The sequence below is a fragment of the Pseudophryne corroboree genome, chromosome 7, assembly GCF_028390025.1.
Source record: "Pseudophryne corroboree isolate aPseCor3 chromosome 7, aPseCor3.hap2, whole genome shotgun sequence".
NCBI classification, from domain to species: domain Eukaryota; kingdom Metazoa; phylum Chordata; class Amphibia; order Anura; family Myobatrachidae; genus Pseudophryne; species Pseudophryne corroboree.
Window position 1 is genome coordinate 459,697,283 of NC_086450.1, and position 17,404 is coordinate 459,714,686.

At 40.8% G+C, this 17,404-nt stretch overlaps 2 long non-coding RNA genes across 2 annotated transcripts in view; one reads left to right on the top strand and one right to left on the bottom strand.

Annotated features, from left to right (window-relative positions):
• Window positions 1-4,749, bottom strand: part of LOC134943862 (uncharacterized) — an 82,052-nt gene extending 77,303 nt beyond the window's left edge. The window contains exon 1 of the long non-coding RNA XR_010181794.1: window positions 4,271-4,749. This is a non-coding gene — a long non-coding RNA (uncharacterized LOC134943862). The remainder of the gene's footprint in view (window positions 1-4,270) is intronic.
• A 94-nt stretch (window positions 4,750-4,843) lies between these two features.
• Window positions 4,844-12,751, top strand: LOC134943863 (uncharacterized). Its single transcript, XR_010181795.1, has 3 exons — window positions 4,844-4,978; window positions 10,686-11,370; window positions 12,554-12,751. It is a non-coding gene; the product is annotated as an uncharacterized LOC134943863 (long non-coding RNA).
• The last annotated feature ends 4,653 nt before the right edge of the window (window positions 12,752-17,404 follow it).

Genomic DNA, 17,404 nt, shown 5'->3' on the forward strand with positions numbered 1-17,404 from the left:
GGCTGGCTAGAGACCATGAATCAAGTTTTGTTGGGGTACACGGGAAAATTACTGCAGAGGTAGTTCTCAAATGGGCATCAACTCCCAACCGGGTGGTAGTGTGCTCTGTATAGTCAGTGTGAACTCACTGCAAGTACTTCAGGCTGAGTGAACAGCTGACTGATGGCTTCTTCAACAGGTCAGTAGCTTAAAGGTGCAGCCTATCCGTGTTCTTAGTAAAAGCTAAAGTGCCAAAATCAAAATTGCATACAATATTAATAAATGCAAGTTTGGTTGCTCAATATAAAAGATAATAAAATATAAACTTATGCAAATATTGTCACAGGACATTCTTGTATCTGATACTGGTGGCCCGATTCCAGTGGCTGGAGGCATTGGGTGTGAGCAGTTCCTACACCACAAATATTGTCCTCCACAGCAGAAACAATATAATGGGAATTGATGGGATGCGGTCACATGACCAGCGGTCGGGATCCCGACCACTGCCAATGCTGACGGTTGGCATGCCAACACAAAGGGAATGTTCCCACTTGCGGGTGTCCATGACACCTGTAAATGGTGAATTACTTACAGGACTAAAAGCAATACTTTAAAATACACTCAATACACTTTAAAGTCAATCCGCTGTGGCCGCTGTATTCAATCCTTAACCTACATACTTTTTACCCAGTTAGCGTACAAAGCCCCGTACCGTGTATGCACTTTACGTACACACGCCGCGACGGACGTACAAAGTAAACGCAGTGCATACACACACACCGACACGCTGAGAGAACAATGCAGCTTCACTTGTGGCTGAAATACATTTAATAACTTAGCAGGAAAAGAGACAAGACACCAATTGTATTTAAGAAGTTTGGATCCGACCCACCAACATATAATTGATAAAAGGGGGTTACAACAAATATACAATTACAATAAAAGAAAAGAGGATACAATACAATGGTACATACATTTGGTTTCGCCAGCGCCACATGGTCCCAGTGCTCAGATCAATCAGGCAAGATGACCTTCAGAGAGAGAGATTACTGACCGGCTAGGCAGCTTGGCTTTTTATACAGTTAATCAAAACACAATACAATAGACACTGTATGATCTTCTTCCATTGGTTCGGGGTGGGACATAGCCTATGCACCGGGGATCATTGGTCAGCTCAAGCGGTGGGTGATGGCTAAGACTTGAGATGTGATTTCTGTTGTTTGCATCTGAGTTCCCGCCCCATGACCAGTAAAACCCATCACATTAATCATACATAAATCTGGTATTTTTTATAACTTATTGTTGCAATATGTGACAATATTCTTATACCCACCAGATTACAGCTTATGTGACCCTGAACAATATGATCCCACACATGATATGATTATCCATTTCCATCCTCAAGATATACATATATATATATATATATATATATATACATACAAACACATAAATTCCTGCTTTTGCCATTTGTTAGGAAATATTTATATATATATATATATATATATATATATATAAATACACACACACACACACACACACACACACATATATATATATATATATATATATATGAGCAGTGGGGGTATGGCGCCACAGGTGGATGTGAGCAGATAAATTAATACAGTGAAATACTTTAGTAAAAGACACTCCTTTATAGATATAAGGTGTCAGCTAACCCCTAAATACTCGGCAGGGATAAGCTGCCTTTAGAGTTTAAAATTTGGAAAAAAGGGGAGGATAGGGGTATCTGCGACTTGCAGTGTCTAATATATTAATATAAAAATGAAGAATATTGCAGGATACGGTTTATAAAAAATAACAAAATATTTATTTGTAAAATTTAAAACATGATATGGGATAAAAAATATAGAAGGTAAAAGCTTAAAAAATACAAAATACAAAAATGACTGAATAAAAATGTATAATTTAGCTAGAACCCAGGATTAAAAAAATCAATAATAAAAAATATATATATAAAACTGATAATAAATATTTAAAGATAAGAGAGTGGTGCTTATCTGTAGAAATGGAGAGTCAGTAGAGGTACACCCAACGCGTTTCGTCCTTCAGACTTCATCACACGTGATATGATTATCCATTTCCATCCTCAAGATATACATATATATATATATATATATATATATATATATATATATATACATATATATATACATACAAACACATAAATTCCTGCTATTGCCATTTGTTAGGAAATATTTATATATATATATATTTCTCCAAGAGTTTAGACTATGAATGTTATTACCTCAGATAATGTCTGGTATGTAATTTGTCAGCCATTGCTAATCGAGTTCCTTCCAGTTAAACAAATTTCCTGGACATTGTCTTTTTGTTTGTACTGTCTACAAGTAAGACAATGTCAGTCCACTATTTACTGTTTTCGATAGATACTGGATAACTCTAGAACAATGGGGGTAACCAAAGATATTTGCCTTCTTCATAGGATTACAAAGCTTTGTGTAAACAAGTCATTGTGCTAGGGTTTCTAGGAGGATAATTTATGTGTGAACCATCTTCTTGCTACTAGAAGGATGTGCAGACAGTGGGTGATTTATGCATTATATGGGTAAAATATTGAATATGGCTTTTGATAGCTTTTCCGTGCGAATGCGTATGCTACCATATTCACTCATACCACGTGCTAACACGCAAGACCATGTGAGCAGTTATACGTAGCTTGCGTGTATGTGTACGCACGGCAGAACAAGCATGCGCACGGAGGCCATCTGTGTGGTGTTTGCACGTGATGTGTGTACAGTAATATTTTCTGACTTCGACACACCCATAGAGTGGGAATAAAACCTGTGGCAAGTGCTGCGCGCCACTGAGCTCACTTCGAGGCGAGTGCAGCGAGCCCGCAAGGGGCTCCGTTGTGCTCATCTTCCCTGCCGGCATTCTGGCAGCTGGGATCTCAGGGTCGGTATGCTGACCTCTGGGATCCAGACCATCGGCATAACAATCTCAACCCGTAATTGATGATGTACAGGCATTCCAGTCAGGTTCATTCCACAAAGAAAAACAAAGAAAAGGATACGCTGATTTTGATAACACTCAATCAATATCTATAAGATTAACATCATTATTTATTAGCTATATGTTAAATAGAAAAACTCTGTTCTATAACCTTCCTTTAAACTGTCACACAATACACACAATACCTGTCAAAATGTAGCCTACTTTCATAAATGCATGTACTGCAGGCTCCTGACTGTGCAAATTTACAGAGACAAACACCTGCTGAAGAGAGAAATATATTGGATACTGATGTTAAACACTATGGTACCTATAGGATTGAATGAATGTTATGAGGTTACACCTTTTATTACTGACTGATATTTAGAACTGTAATGTTACGGTATGATTATGAAATTGGCTGTAATTTATTTGTGACATTGTATGTATTTTTAATGTCTGTTTTTATCTGCTGTTAGGTATGATTTATTTTATACCTATTCCTGTTACAAATATTTACTACCTCTGCTGCTAAAGTAACTATGTTACGAAACTCATTTATTCTTCTCTGAGGACTTGTTACATGTTTGTGAGTTGTTATATTGTTGCTGTGGTGGGCTAATGTTAACTGCACACAGTAATTAGAAGTCATTAGTAACGGGTGTGCTAGTGTGATTGCTATTGTTGGTAGAGACACACTTTAAAAAGCTGCCCTGGTGCATGTCAGGTCACGCCCTCTGATGAAATCTTTCAGACGAAACCGGTCAGGGTGTGATCTGACAGCGCGCTCTCTATCTGCACCTCCGGCAATCCCTTACTCTGTGTATATGCGATCCAGTGCAGCAGCTCACACACACGGCGGGTCCGCGTGAAGCTAAAACATCTTTTCCGGCTGGCAGCTTCATGTGGTCTGCTCTGGAGAGTCATTGAACTGTGGGACGAGTATTGCCTGGATGGTAGCATTATATGTCGTGTGGTAACCAGCCCACAGTGTTTTATTCTCTGGTACGAGTCATATCTCTCTGGAGTTTACAGTCTTTTATCTGTCTGTTTGAATTAAAACTTTTATGCACTATGGAGTGCCCCCTCTTCTTTTGTCTTTTTTGTTTTTTATATATATATATATATATATATATATATATATATATATATATATATATATACTGTATAGATATATAAACAACCAGCAGACGTAGCACTCCTGGTGACTTATTAAATGAATCTCGCAGGTAGGCAATTTTGTAAAACAATGTTTCAAAGCCGTTTTTTATTTAGGCATTTTCCTCAGGTCTAAATACATACAAAGCAGTCTTACCTTTAAAGGCTGCTGATCACCCTGTGCTCATGCTGCTTTTGGCCGGCGGGACGCCGCCCGCTCCGTCTGGTGCAGCTGGGGTGACGCCATCCTACGTCACTTCACACATGGACTGTATAGATATATATAGATATATATTTATCTTTAAATCATCCTGCACTCCTGATATGAGAAAAAGAAAAGTAGCCTGGGTGCCCTTGCTATGTTTGAATAGTCCCTCTATTGCTGAATAAGCAAATGGCACGTCTCTCCATGTTACTGAAAAAAAGGGATTTTAATAGTCCGTGACAAAATTACATGATCAAGCAATAGTTAAATATGCAGCATGGCAAATTCTCAACGGCTCGTTTCAAGATCTAGTGTCGTCTTCAGGATTTATTGCCGCTGCTTGTGTGTTACATGGCAGGAAAGAGCATAAAGTGCTGCAGAAAGCGAAGTGAGGAAAACCAGTGTATGAAAAAAGCTTACCTTATATCCCCCAGCTGTGTGTCTGCAATCACGTACAGGCTGTGTCCGGAGATCGGGGTGGGCAGGTCCGTCCTCCCGGTGATGCGTTTCCGGGTGCGGGTGACATAGAAGAAAGTTGGTTACCGTGGCAACCTGAAGGGATTCCCCGGTCTCCGGCATCTAGTCTGCAGTGAGAGAGATCGTAAAAATGACAGGGTGCACTGAAGCATGCAGAACAGTGAAAGTGAGAAGATACACAGTGTGAGCAGAGAGTAAAGTGACTAACAAACATGATTAGATTAATGTTATGTAGTTAAGAAGCATAGTGGTTCCAATGTGAATATCCACTGACAGATAATCATGCATATGTGATATATAGGCTACTAAAGTGTGCCCATGAATGGTAGTAAAATATAAACATCGAATGGTATCAAATGCTGACAACTATTATAAATATGACAGTTATCTGTGGATTTCTAGCCGACTCAAAGGACGTTCCAGTTTATTTTTTCATTAAGTCCTTTTGGATGAATAGTGTCCAATCTGAATATCCATTGGGATTCTAGCTTGTGCAAAGCGGTCATTTTGTCACCGCCTCTTGGCATTTTAGGAAGTTGGTCGATAATCTGATAGCATAGTTGTGATAAAGAATGTTTGCTTTGTTAGTAATGGCGTGCAACCGGTTGGTCTATTTCTTCTCCCTGTAATGCTTTGGAAATGGCAGAGCGGTGTAATGCCATTCGCTCTTTGAACATACGGCTTGTCTTGCCGATGTAGTATTTGTTGCACGAACATGTAATATAATAAATGACAAATCGTGAAGTACAAGATAAGACTTGTCGAATCTCATATTTCTTGTTCCTATGTGGATGTTGGAACGATTTCCCCGTGATCAAGTAACTGCATGTGGTGCATGATGCACATCTGTAGCAGCCCGGTTTTTTAGTACTGCCAAATATGCCTGGTTGTGGTGAGTAGTCAGTAACGTCAGCTCTGACCAAATGATCTCTTAAGTTTTTTCCCTGCCTAAAGCTTGTCATCGGTACTAAGTTGGAAAGACTGGGAAGATTGGGATCCATTTTAACGATCGGCCATAATGCTTTGGTAGCACGCGGTATGATTGGGCTAGCGGTGGAGAAGCTAGTAGACCAAATTTATTTATTTTTAGTATCTTTTGTAGATTTCGGCTGGAGTAATGAACATCTTGGAATTTTTAGCACCCGTTCCTTAGTTTTTTGAAGTTGTATAGGATCATATCCTCGTATTGTTATGTTAAGTGCCACTGGTAATTCCTGTTCATTACTGGTTATGCGGGCTATTCTCCACATTTGCGAATAGGACAAACCCTGTTTAAGGGCCCTGGGATGATGGCTACTTGCCTCCAATAGGGTATTTCTGTCCGTAGGCTTGTAGAAAACTGCAGTTTCCAATCTTCCTGATGTTACTGTAACTTGTACATCTAAGAAATGAATGGAGTTGTTGCTGATGACAAAGGTAAATTTAATAGGGGATGGTAGATGATTGATGGTATTCATCGTGAGAATAAACTCTTCCTCACTGCCATTCCAGAGCATGAAACAATCGTCAATATACCTCGTGTACCAAGTTATATGGCGTTTGAAATGTGTATTCTGAAGAAAAAATTCTTGTTCACGTCTGAACATATATATAATGGCATATGCCGGAGCGACCGGGCTGCCCATGGCACTTCCCTGGGTTTGAAGGTAGTAGATGCCGTCATATAGAAAGTAGTTCCTAGTAAGAACTATGCGTAATAATTGTAGAAACAATGGTATATGAAATCCGAAAGTACCTTGAATATTATTCACGAAATTGTGCATTGTCTCCAAACCTCCATTATGTGGGATAGAGGTATAAAGCGAATTGACGTCCATAGCATATATATTGAAAGTTTTCCATGGTTGTAAAGGAAAGTAGAGCATTAAGGAAAGAAGTAGTGTCCTTGAGATATGTTTTTTCTTTAATCAGATGTGGCTGTAGTAATGAATCTAACAGTTCTGCTATAGGTTGGTATAGTGAACCTCTTGCGGATACTATTGGATGGCCCGGGGGTGATATGCTGTCCTTGTGGACCTTGGGGACAGTGTATAGGACTGGCGTAATTGGAAACTTGACTAATAGTGAAAGATGTATTTTGGAAGTGATCCAGCCCTCAGTCTCGGCTTGTTGTAAGATTACGGACAGCTCTTGTTTGTATAGTTCCATGGGATCCTTGTTGAGTTTCTGGTATGTAGTTGTATCAGCCAATTGTCTCCGTATTTCTTGTTTATACGTATCCAAATTTTGGATAACTACACTGCCCCCTTTGTCCGCCGGGCGAATTATTATGGAAGTGTCTTCTTTAATGGGATTTTAAAGCTTTTGTTTCATCCTGTGTGAGGTTAGGGTATATTTTGGTTTTGGTCCCATGAATTTATGAACCGAATTGTCTAGGAGTTGGCTATACGTCTTGACAGAGGTGTTAGTGGACACTGGGTCAAATTTGGACTGATGGTGTTTCCGTAATGTACTGTAAGTTCCAAAGGTGTTGGCTCACTTTGTGTATGTTCATGCTGAAAGAATTCTTTGAGTCTCAGTTTGCGTCCCATCTTGTGTAAGTCGTTTTGCCATCCAAACTCATCATGGTAATGAGTAGGCACAAATGAGAGGCCTCTGTTAAGTATTGATTCCTCCGCCGGTGATAAAATGTGAGAGGATAAATTGAAGATCAGATTTTTTTGCTGCTTTTGGACTGCTGCTTTGCTCGACCTTTTGTTTTGACCTCCTCTTCTGGTGGGTCTGCAGGGGTTTCTATCTGAGCCCTGGTGCGTACCCCTAAAGGGGGTCGTTGTGTATTTAGTGCTTCATCGGAGTCAGCAATCCTGAAGTCTCTATCACTGTTTGAGTTGTAGTGGTCTTTGGAACGTGGGTCCCTGCGCTGTCGCCAATTAGATCTGGTGTTTGATCTGTTGGGTCGAATGGGTGCTGAGCCCGTCAGCCACCGATATACGCAGTGCTCTTCATAGTCAGATCTGACCACCTGTAGTTTTGTATTTTTGAATTTTAATAATTCTTTTCTATGGTTGTCCACCTGTTGATTTAATTTAACCCACAGTGTATTGTGATTAGGGTCCAGCAAAGTTGGTTCATGGTTCTTACGGTATTCTTCAATTTTAAATCTAGTTGCTTGTAGTTCCTTGCCTGCCTCTTCTATGACCAACAGCATAAGGTCGAAGCTGCATTTATTAATGACCACTATCCATCGTTTGCAGAAATCAGCATTCATACGTCCTATAGTGGGTACGATAAGAACTCTAAAGCCTCGTGGAATAAGTCTCTGGCGGTAATAGTCGGATAGAGTGGAGCCATGTAATAAGTAATCCACTTCTCGGTTCCTCAATTTAAGCAGCTGTTGGTAAATGTCATTTGCTGTAAATTCTTATGTATCTGGAATGGCATCCACGTTGAACAAGATTTGTTCAGCTTTCTGAGGTGTGAAACTTAATGTGTCACCCGTTTGTTGTGATAGCCTTAAATGCTAACCTTGCGCAAATATGTGTAACGAAGATCTCTGAATTCTGTTATCATGTGGAATTTATATCTGGTTACGGATATGATTCATGGTGCTGGGGGAAACAAATGGCTTTTTTTCTTGCTTAGAAATACCCCTCCCTTTCGAGCACCTGAATGATATCACTAAGCTAATTGAGCATCTACCAATATATGTGTTGGTTGTGAGAGGCAGAGAGGTTCCTGCATTAGAAGGAGGTGCAGGCCCTGACATGCCACAGGGAACATTATGGGGTTGCTCCAAGGTAGGTAGCTCTTAGCTTAGACATATTGTAGTAAGGAGCCATTATCATGTGGCACCTTGCTGGTTAATCTTAGACCCAGATTGGGGTAATGGAGGTGTGAGGTGTGGTGCCTCAGGACTGGCTGAGCTGGATGGCCTTAGTGTGGCATACCTTTACATTCTATTAACACTTTTCACTTATTCATTTCTTAACACTATTTCTCTATTTTAATTGCATTTCATTTTGTATCACTTTCTCTATAGCTTCGGCTTCCTAAATACTAATTTATTAACACTAGAGTTTTTTCACTGGTATGCCACGCTGGGCTTTCTGGCTTATGCTGGGGTTTTGGGGTGCCACACCATGTACCTAGATATAGCGCTAGGGACCCCAAATATACAGAGATGCCTTGATACGGCTTTGGGGCTTATTCACACATTTGCGCAAATATGTGTAACGAAGATCTCTGAATTCTGTTATCATGTGGAATTTATATCTGGTTACTGATATGATTCATGGTGCTGGGGGAAACAAATGGCTTTTTTTCTTGCTTAGAAATACCCCTCCCTTTCGAGCACCTGAATGATATCACTAAGATAATTGAGCATCTACCAATATATGTGTTTGTTGTGAGAGGCAGAGAGGTTCCTGCATTAGGAGGAGGTGCAGGCCCTGACATGCCACAGGGAGCATTATGGGGTTGCTCCAAGGTAGGTAGCTCTTAGCTTAGATATATTGTAGTAAGGAGCCATTATCATGTGGCTCTTTGCTGGTTAATCTTAGACCCAGATTGGGGTAATGGAGGTGTGAGGTGTGGTGCCTCTGGACTGGCTGAGCTGGATGGCCTTAGTGTGGCATACCTTTACATTCTATTAACACTTTTCACTTATTCATTTCTTAACACTATTTTTCTATTTTAATTGCATTTCATTTTGTATCACTTTCTCTATAGCTTCGGCTTCCTAAATACTAATTTATTAACACTATAGTTTTTTCACTGGTATGCCACGCTGGGCTTTCTGGCTTATGCTGGTGTTTTGGGGTGCCACACCATGCACCTAGATATAGCGCTAGGGAGACCAAATATACAGAGACACCTTGATGCGGCTTTGGGGCTTATTCACACATTTGCGCAAATATGTGTAACGAAGATATCTGAATTATGTTATCATGTGGATTTTATATATGGTTACGGTTATGATTCAGGGTGCTGGGGGAAACAAATGGCTTTTTTATCTATATAACTATCTAGAGAGAGATATACAGTAATAACATTGTCAAGTTAAGAACATTTTGCTTTTAACCAAAAAACCTACAATGCTAACAATCTATAAGCAGGATTTGTATTTTTTAATATGTGGATAATAATTGTGTGCGTGCGCGCGCGAATTTCCACTGTTGCAAACTAATGAAATTCCAACTGCAGTGCACCATAATGTGCACATATCAATAAAGTTAAATAAAGATGACACCATGAGAATACAACCAATGAAATATGACCACACACTATAAATATCTGCCCATGTATGGAAAACGCCATTGGCACCATGCGCGCAGCTGCCTTTACACACAGGGAGCTGCGTGCGCTGATGGCAGTGACTGACCGCCGCGTAGGCCACGCAGGACCCTTTATCCTTAATCGAGTTAAGCGCGAGGCCTACGTGAAGGTCCGCCGCATACTGCAAACGCAGACTCGGAGAAGGTGCAGCATAATCCAGCTGGAGTGGCCGACGACAGCCAGAGTTGTTGGCGCTGCTGGACCAGCAAATCTGCAGACGTCGCAGGTGCAGTAAATTAAACGCATTAAAATGAAGACATGTGTATTAAACTGAGATTAGTAGCAGTAACATAAATAAATGTAAACACTGCAAATTTTTGCTAACGTGTGCTAAAGTGAGATTATTAGCAGATTGTATAATTAAACTATAGTACCACCAACATACCACACTTAACCAGTTTCCAGAGTGTGTGTGGTTAGGGCTTGCAGCACTGACTGGGTAGCAAAGTGCTTGTGAAAAAATGATTATTGTTGTACTGAGTCGCTACACAGGCTGTAGGCTGAACACATAAATAACTTGGTCTGTGTATTTTAAATTGAACAGACCAATGTATTTTGGAAATGCAGAGGGATATTTTTTTGTAAATAATCCTAATTTTAACATATGTGATTATAGGGCAAGCACAACGGCAAGCTGAGGAAGGAAGCCCGCCAGCCACATCACCAGCACAATCTCCATCCAACCCTCAAGTCCCTGAACCCCAACAAAATATCTCCCCTTCCTCATCCAAAACCTCTCCAACCCCCACACCCTCTCTTTCCCAAACACCATCTCTGCCCCCAACCCCCTCTCTGACACAAACCCCCTCTCTGAACCCCTCTCCTTCTGTGGCACAAAGCCCCTCTCCACCTCCTTCCCCCTCTCTGACACACACACCCTCTTCGCCCCCCTCCCCTTCTGTGGCACAAAGCCCTTCTCCACCACCCTCCCCCTCTCTGACACACACCCCCTCTTTTCCCCCTCCCCTTCTGTGGCCCAAACACCCTCTCCACCACCTCCCCTTATTTGACACAAACCACCTCTCCGGACTCCTCCTCCTCTGTGTCCCAACCCACCTCTCCGGCCTCCTCCCCCTCTGTGGCCCAATCCACCTCTTTGGCCTCCTCCCCCTCTCAATCAAACCCACCCTCTGGAACCAGCTCACACTTCCATCCTCCTTTCCCAATACAGACTCCTTCCCCCATCCAGACTCCTTCCCCCATCCAGACTCCTTCCCCCATCCAGACTCCTTCCCCACCCACTGAATGGGCAGCAGAGGCCCCGGAGGAAATTCAGGGAGGTGCACATGTGGCTGAGGAGAGTAAGTTACACACATTTACATTTAATTTGTTATCTACTTTAACTTCACATTCAAACAAATGCACTGTTGTACTGGGGCCATTCTTGGACCAAGGTAAAATGTTTGTCTTCTTCATCATGGTATGGATGTTGCATTTACATTTGTGTGAGGATCATTAGATGTACAGTGTCTAAGTCTGCAATGTTTAGGCTGCCCACTCTAGGTCGACACTCATTAGGTCGACAGGGTAGCCTGGACAACAGGGTTTATATGTGCTAGTTCATCAGCAAAACAGTTAGATCTGAGTGGAGTTTGGTATGTTGTTGGACTTTTAAACTTGTGCCTGGGTATTCCAATATTTGCACAGTCAACTCGCATGCTTTACTTTGTTTGCCAGACTTAGGACACAGTGAGTTGGTACACTACCGCTTACATCATAAGCATTTCCCATTGCAATTGGAGTACATGTGTCGCATGAAGGGAAAATAAACTTACACATTTGTCATGTATCCATACATAACATGTTGATCTTGTGACATTTGAATTAGCACATGTCGACCTACAGAGGCTGACGTCCAGCCGAAGCTAAATAGAAAATGACTGCCTAACAATAGTGTGTTGCAAAAACAAACATAAAATATACAGTGTCACATGTAAGGGGTGTGGATCGACAATGTTTAGGCCCAGCAAAATGCAACAGGAAAAATACACAGTCGGGAACTGGATCCTTAGGCTGCACATGCATGACATTTGGCCCACTTGTGCTTTCCCCTGTGTGTCAGTTCAAGTCTGGGGACATGTGTTGTTAAAGTGACACTTAAAAAATGTTGTTTAAAAAAAGATAAACCTGTTTGACGTTATGTAGTAAGGCAGGCTTTCAGGGAGTGTGGGCATGCTCGGATATGTTGTCCTTCTGAAGATGTTGATATGCAGTGTGATGATGCAGGGCCAACCCCAAAATAGACAAGTCTGTCTATTCATTCCAGATGTGAATGAATCCCAGCATAGTGTGGTACACTTTTAACATTTTATTTTTCAGAAAAAAACTTTGCTGAGCATGCTCGTGTGTTGGTATGCTACTGTTTTATCATTCAAACATCCATGATGTAGTCACTTTGCCATTAAAGTGTTCTTTGGGCCTTGCTTGTATAATAGGTAATGTGAGTAAGTTAGTAATGTTTTTTTTTTTGCCTCTTCATTTCAGATGTTGCAGTTGGAGATCCCACCAGTTTGCCAGGGATTGTGGCCAGCCTTAAAGGAAACTTGAGGGGCATAATTGCGGACCTAGACAAATTAGAAAAAAAAATCTAATTTTAAAAATGTAAATTTTTGTTTATAGCTTTTTTCAGTAAAAAAAAAGTTGAAAAATTTGAATAAAACAAAAAATTGTTGTTGAAGTTAAGCGGGTGTTGTGTTTATTAATGCTATAAAGGAACAGCAGATTGGCATGCAGAAATTGGTGATGTAAAACAGTTCACACATCTTACTTAAGAATAGCTTTTTTAATTACACAAAAAAATATGACAGGTAGGAGCTTATTGTTTAGAAAAACATGTAAACACATTTATTCACACACTACACGTCTACACAAAAAGAAGTAAATTAGCATTAGACCAGGCACTTTTACATATATTTCTTTTTAATAACAAAAAAAATGTTGATAGCCAATTATGCCTACAAAGTGTTCTGCAGGTATACTTTGAAGACTTAATTGGTCATGACCATTATCATTCATTACACTAATTGGAATCGTAATTGAGGAAGGCTTGTTGAGTTTGAACTGAAAGGTGTAATTTAACTTAAAAAAACTCATTGCTGTGCGTTTTTTTAGCAAAAGCATGTGCAATTTTAAGAAGAATGTGTAAATCTACGAGAAGTTTGGATTTTTACGATGGGGTTTGTGGTAATGCGATGGTATCGTATTAGTGCGATGTCATTTGGCATACGCCTACTTTGTGTAACACAGCGTACAAAATATCAAAAATACGTTGGGGGCATATATTCGCTATTGTGCAACGTGTTTGCATTTTGTGTATACCTTGTGCGAATGAAAAAAATAGCGATCAACTTGGAATGACCACCCACGCCTGAATTTTTCCAAACACTCCCAGAAAACGATCAGTTGTCACCCAGAAACTCCCACTTCCTGTCAATCTCTTTGCATTCGCCAGTGCGACTGAAAGCGTTGCTAGAATCTGTGCAAAACCACGATGCTCTTTGTACTCGTACGCCGCAGGTATACATTGCAAAGCATACGCATGTGCAGTTTTGCCATTTTTTTAAATGATCGCTACGCAGCAAACAACGGCAGCTAGTGATCAACTCGAAACGAGGGCCCACATCCTGTGAACAAGCTTCTCCTTGCTCCAGTCTCCTGTCTCCTGAGATTCCCCTGTGCCTTTGCTCTGTAGAACTGCAGGCACCAGCCATTCAGTTTTGCTGCAGCTCCATGTGCATTCTGCTTCAACTTCCACTAGCAGTTTCCTGAGACTCTCCTGTGTCAGTTCTCAGAGGAACTACAGGCACCAGCCATCCAGTTTGTTAGCCGCTCCATCTGCATTCTGCTGCAGCATTCACTAACAGTTAGAGACTCTCTCCAGGTGCTGCATTATTACTCACACCTGTTCTGCAGCAGTACTGTGCATTACCATTCTGCAGCAGTACTGTGCTTATTCACCTGCACCAAGAATCCTGCTCTAATTCTCAGCCAGTCTCTTGCTAAAACCAAACAGGGTTCTGCTGCTGTTAAACATACCAACTGCCTTGGTAGTTATGTTCCAAGCTCGCATCGGTTCTCAGCCCGATCATCGGTATCTCCAAGTCACCATTGGTTCCCAGACCAATTATCAGTTACTCCAAGTCTCAATCGTTTCCCAGAGCAATCATCGGTAACTCCAAGTCACCATCACTTCCCAGACCGATCATCCGTTATTCCAAGTCACCATTAGTTCCCAGGTCTATCATCGGATGCTCCAGGTTACCATTGGTTCGCAGACCAAACAATCTCTAAGAGACTATACATTCCAGAGACTCTATCAGCTTCCATACTGAAATGTATATTTTTTTATATATATAAGAATATGTATATATACTTCCCTCATGTTCTTATACTTTTATCACTTTAATATTCCTCAACTGCCAACATCCCGCAGTTTTTTTGGCCACCTTGGAACTTATCTCTATGTCGTTTACTAGTGTAGTTATGCTTAGTTACCCTCTACTTGTCCTATATTGTCCTCAACTGTAAGTCACTGTTTTCCTGTTTTGATTATGTGCATATGTACTCTGTAATTGGGCACTGTGGAACCCTTGTAGCGCCATATAAATAAAGGATAATAATAATAATTTTCTCCATTTTTCTAGTTGCCAATATCCTGTGTGTATTTCATTAATAAACATAATTTGCGCACATGTGCAGGAGTCTACTTCAACCTCCTCGCTTCCTCCATTACACCACCAGAGATCCACCACCAGAGACACAAACACAGATCTGAAATACCCTAAATCAGTCTATGTCCGGAGTAATATGGGTATTGTAATTGGTCGACCACAGTAACCACTTTCTCAAAGGGGAAGAAATGGTCATAGAATACTTTAAGCAAGCTGTCTCCATTTCATAGCTTCGCTGCATATCAGATAATGGGGCTAATTCAGTATGGACAAGCGTAACGGACGCTTGTGAACAGGAAACGAACACAAGCGGCAATGACGCTCACAGAATTAAACCTTAATAACTATACCATAAGGAATGTACTTATACTGTAAACCTTTGTGCAGTGATAATGTGTAGATGCAATGCAGTGTAACCTCGTTAGTTTAAAAGCTGTATGAGCGACTGTGACGCTCCGAGAACACTTTGCAATATAATAAACACTCAAATACCGGTCTAAGGTTCTAACACCTTTAAGGGAGAGAATGAACGTTTAATTGGAAAAGAATATACAGTACAGTTAATACACTACCATGCTAACATAAATACCTAACAGAGTTAATACACGTTAATATACAATAGTGGCACAATTACATTAAAGGCGAAGGAGAGAGAGAGTGGCTTTCAACAAATTAGGAGGTAAAATGTCTGCAGAGAACTTACACATGTGGGAATGATCGTTGCGCAGTTAGTCAATGCTGAGAACCTTTGTGGAGAGAAAAGTGAGCTCATCCAGGCTGGCTGTCCTTATATACACAACATACAGTAACAATACAATGGTCCCTACAATACCCCATGGGACAGAAGCTAGACTCCATTTTGGGAAAAACTCCCATGATTCCAAAGTCTGTAACATATGGTTCAAAAGGGAATGCCAGCTGCCATTTTAAATTTGCAAGTCCAAACACATGGCATTCTTTGCTACACCATAATCACATAGCAGAAGACATAAGACTCCACTATATTCCAAAATGTCTAAGCTTCAATATAATGCATATGTACAAATTTTACAATTCCAAACCATTTAATCACCTTTCACAATTTCAAGCCAACACAGAATCTCAATAACCAGAGAATATGGTATGCTGACTATGCTATCCTTCCAGAATCAGCACCACATATCTCATGCTGTCCATATGAGCCATCACAAGACCAGATCACCAGGTACCCACAAGTATCAGCCTGCTATTGCTACAAGCACATGACTACAGTAACAAAAGGAAGTATGTTTTGACTTCTAACCTTCAGCAAGATGCATCATGTAAAACTACTCTAATCTGTTATAAATCACCATCCATAAATGTATACCAGAGATGCTATGCTACAGATTGTCTACTGTTCCAATTCATTACAGATTTCATAAAGTATCATCACAAACACACAACAATCACATAACTGCACAAGCACCACCAACCCCAAGCCATTTGTATCTCCATTATCAACTATTCTATGATAATCATTTCACAGCTACTTTACCACAAACACATATTTAACTATTCTATGCCATTAAGCCATGTGTATACAATACTTAGCCTTAGTAAGGAGATCAGTCCTGGTGATGAGCAAGCCATGCTTCTGGATGCTAGGTTGGTTCTGAGTGAGTGAGCCCTGTGATTTCCAGTGGATATATCATACCTGCTTTCCAGCTGTGGGGGTGTGTGATCCACAGGAAGTGTGTGTCTTTCACAGCATGTGGGCTAGCTATATCAGTGAGCTGAGCTGGCCATGTGATCTTGGTTATTCAAATCCTAATTAACCAAGGCTACAGTATAGGGATGTTAATTAGGCTTCAGGTTACAGAAGCCAATACCACAAGAAAATGACTCTGTAACATATCCCCCTGTATTGACAATAATCTGGCATTCAACAGATTAAACTGATTTACTGACATTATTGAGGGGAATATTAACTTATATGTAGCGATCGAGTCGCATGCTAGACGCACACAAACTCTACCATAAATGCACATACCGTGCGCCTGAGCGTGCACGCGACTGCGAATATGCGCACACACGGGAGGGCCTGTGCATGTGCAGCGGGCACACGCATGGGGATAAAACAAGGCAATGTAGGTTTCTATATTTTTTGACTTTGACAGTTCCACACTTTGGCAGTCACCAATAACTGCCACTTCCTAAACATTTCAAACAGAAAAATATATGTCATCATTAAATACCTTTTTATGATTGGGAAGAGAAGGAGAGGAGAAGGTGGGAAAAGTTATGACCTAGTGAGATAGCAAAGCATGTGTGTATGAAATCCATGTCTTGGGGGGTCATGTATCATCAAGCTTCGAGGTATTGCGAAGTATACATTTGAATCCTTCTTATCCCGTATTAAGAGTCTATGGATGGGCTGTCAAACTTTACCGAGCTCTTCTTGGCTTTTGGTTGCAACAAATGGGGAGCACATTTAGTTGATGATACATGAATGGGGGAATATGTGAGTGCTGATATCTGTGTCTATATTCCCTATCAACTATGTGTGTCGTTACCTAGAGGTTGTAGAGGTGAAAAATGAGAAGTGTCGTTACGGGGTAGAGATACCATTATGTGAGGTTAATTTACATTTCGCCAACTGAAGTCTTGTCTGAAGTCTGGCCTTGATGTACATGTTGCCTGATGT